The sequence below is a fragment of the Hylobates moloch genome, unplaced genomic scaffold (assembly GCF_009828535.3).
Source record: "Hylobates moloch isolate HMO894 unplaced genomic scaffold, HMol_V3 SCAFFOLD_7, whole genome shotgun sequence".
NCBI lineage: Eukaryota > Metazoa > Chordata > Mammalia > Primates > Hylobatidae > Hylobates > Hylobates moloch.
In genome coordinates this window covers 69,679,766-69,683,296 of record NW_026652282.1, presented here as the reverse complement: position 1 = coordinate 69,683,296, position 3,531 = coordinate 69,679,766, and the positions used below count along the sequence as shown (strand labels likewise).

General features: G+C 37.5%; 1 pseudogene; it reads right to left on the bottom strand.

Annotated features, from left to right (window-relative positions):
* Nucleotides 1–725: 725 nt before the first annotated feature.
* LOC116811347 (protein SET-like) lies at nucleotides 726–1,585 on the bottom strand (annotated as a pseudogene).
* Nucleotides 1,586–3,531: the final 1,946 nt, after the last annotated feature.

Here is a 3,531-nt window from a genome sequence, read left to right as displayed (position 1 = left end):
GAATGTCAATTCCAAATAAGATCCTACAGGTTCTGCTGATTCTGCCATTGAGTGGCAGGGCTCAAGTCATCATTAGGAGAGAATTTATTTTAAAAGTGTCATCTTAAACTGCAAGGATGTCTGTCAAATATCACAACTAAACATGCCAAAGGAGAAGCCATGCTGTCAAAATGCCCACTTAACCTACCCAAACATCTCAAACACACCCTTTGCTGACCTCCCATAACCCCGTTTTTTATAACTTTTTTTTCTTTTTTTAAACAAGAGAAAGTAGACAGACAGATGTTGGTAAATGCTAACCGTCCATATTCACATAGAGACACAGTGCACTCTGTGAGCCCAATATACAGAGAAAGGAGGAAAAAAGCTAGAATTCTATGCACTACTACACAGAGGCCTAGCACCCTCCAGCTTCCACCAGAGAGAAGGGAGCAGGTTTTTGTTTTTTCCCACAGAGTTCGGTGGTGTTAATTCCATACAGTTTTTGTTCAGACAGGGAGGGATAAAAATGAATTTCAAACAGAAAGGGGTAGAGACTCTTTTCCCATTGGATTCTGCACAAGGTATTTCCCCCCAAATAGGTTGAGAACCGTAGTGTAAAGAAAAGAGATCTCAAGAACAGGGCAACTGAGAACAAGAGGGAGGAAAAAAAAAAAGACTGCAACTCGTTCCCAGGGACTGGAGAAAATTTAAAAAAAGGAAGATTGAAATCCATCAGTGTTCTATTAGTCATCTTCTCTTTCATCCTCCTCTCCATCCTCCCCTTCATCATCATCTTCATCTTCTTCACTTTCATCCTCATCCCCTTCTTCATTAATATCTTCTAATCCTTCCTCCTCTTCATCATCATCATCTCCTCCTTCCCCTTCTTCATCATCCATATGGGGAACCAAGTAGTACTGTAATGGGTTTGGCCAAATATCATCTTTGATGACGTCTAACTCATCAGCACCTGCATCAGAATGGTTAGTAAACCAGGTAAAGAAGCTCTCTGGTTCCTCATGCTGCCTCTTCCTGCTGGCTTTATTCTGCATTTGACTTGAATATTTCATCAAATCCTTTCCAGATTTCCATTTGATTTCAGCGGACTTTGAAGATGGATCATCATTCTCATACAGATGAAATTATTTGGAGAGAACTTTATTTTCAAAATAAGGATTTTCATCAAAATAAAAATCTATTCTCTAACCTGATTTAATATTTTCAAATTCTGTCACTTCAACTCTGGTCAAATAATGCAGTGCCTCTTCGTCTTCCTCCCCAAGCAGTGTAGACACTTGTGGATGGTTGACAAATGTTGTTACCCCAAAATTTGGAATTTTGGCGATCAATTCTGACCCCTTCTGAAAAAATGATTGGCAGATTTTCTTATATTTCTGCTCTACTTTCAAAATCTCCTCACTGTCTTGTTCATTAAGTCTATTTCATTTTGTACTTCATCAATGTGTTCAATGGCTTCTTGCTGTTCTTTTTCTTCCTTCTTTGGCAAGCCTGCAGAGGCCGATGTCTCCTCTGGTCCCAGAGCAGGAGGTGGTCTTGATTTCTTCTTTTGAGGTGAGAGTGGAGATTGGCATTTGGATGCCATGCTGCTAGGGAAGTCCAAGAACCACACCACAAGGCTCCTTGCTCGTCCGGAAGCAGGCAGAAGACTCTGTTTGTTTTGTTTTTGTTTTACATTTGGACATCCAATGGTACCAGCATCATTTTTTTTTAAACACTTTTTTTTTCACTGAATTGATGTTGCACCTTGGTAAAATATGGGTCTTCAAGAGACTGAGAAGATAAGCCACAGACTGAGAGAAAATATTTGCAAAACACACATCTGATGGACTGATATCTAAAATACACAAGAATTCTTAAAACTCAACAGTAATAAAATGAACAACCTGATTAAAAAATGGGCAAAAGACTTGAACAGACACCATACCAAAGAATATATAAATTTGGCAAATAAGCATATGAAAAGATGCTCAACATAGTAAGTCATTAAGGAGTTGCAAATTAAAACAACAATGAGATACCACTGTGCATGCATTAGAAAGGCCAACATCCAAAACAATGACAATGTTAAATGTTGGTAAGAATGTGAAGCAATAGGAACTCTCTTTCATTGCTGTTGGGAATACAAAATGATACAGCCACTTTGAAAGATAGATTGACATTTTTACAAAACTAAATATTCTCTTAATCATATGATCCAGCAATCATGCTCCTTTATGTTTACCCAAATGAATTGAAATATATGGCTACACAAAAATACCTGTACAAAGATGTTTATAGCAGCTTTATTCACAGTTGCAAAAACTTGGAAGCACCAAAAATGCCCTTCAGTAGGCGAATGTATAAATAAATTGTGGTACATCTACATAATGCAATATTATTCAGTAATAAAAAGAACTGAGTTATAAAGCCATGAAAAACCATGGCAAAAACTTAAATGCATATTATTAAGTGAAAGAAAGACACCACTTTGGAAAGGCTATTTACAGTACGATTCCAACCACATGACATTCTAGAAAAGGCAAAATTACGAAAACAATAAAAGGATCAGTGGTTGCTAGGAAAAGGAGGAGAGGAAGAGATAAATAGGTAGAACATAGAGGAATTTTAGGGGGAATGAAACTATTCTGTGTGATACTAACATATGTGATATAGGTGATTTTTATTTCTAAAAACCTGTAAAGTGTACTTCAATGCAAATTATGGATTTGGGGTTGTAATTATATATCAGTATAGATTCATTGATTGTAACAAATGTAGCACTCTGGTGCAGGTTGTTGACAGCTGAGGAGGCTGTGCCTGTGTGGTGGCACAGCGTCTGTGGGAACTCTTGTGTTTTTTGAGACAGAATCTCACTCTGTTGCCCAGGATGGAATGCAGTAGTGCAGTCTTCACTCATTGCAGCCTCGACCTCTTGGGCTCAGGTGATTCTCCCACCTCAGCCTCCCAGTAACTAGTAATACATATGTGTGTCACCATGCTCCACTATTTTTTTGGATTTTTTGTAGAGACAGGGTTTTGCAGTGTTGCCCAGGCTGGTCTTGACCTCCTGAGCTCAAGCGATCTGCCCATCTAGGTGTCTCAAAGTGCTGGGATTACAGGCATGAGCCACCATGCCTGGCTGAGTGTTGGCTCTTTTTAAAAGTTGTTTTGATTATTTTAGGTCCTTTGCATTTTCATACAAATTTCAGAAATAGTTTGTCAACATCTTGGACAACAACTTATTTTCTTGGATTTTGATCAAAAGTGCATTGAATCTACACATCAGTATGAAGAAAACCTTAACAACAAGACTTCTTATGCATGAACATGGGCGTTTATTTATTTTGTTCTTGTTTAATGTATCTCAGAAACCTTTTTTAGCTTTTATTTTTCACATCTAGTATGTCTTTTGTTAGATTTATTTCTCACATTTCATGTGTTTTTAATCCTATTGCCAATGATATGTTTTAGAAATTTTAATTTCAAACTGTTTATCGATAGCAGATGGAGATACAATTGATTTTTGTATACCAAGTTTGTATCCTGTAA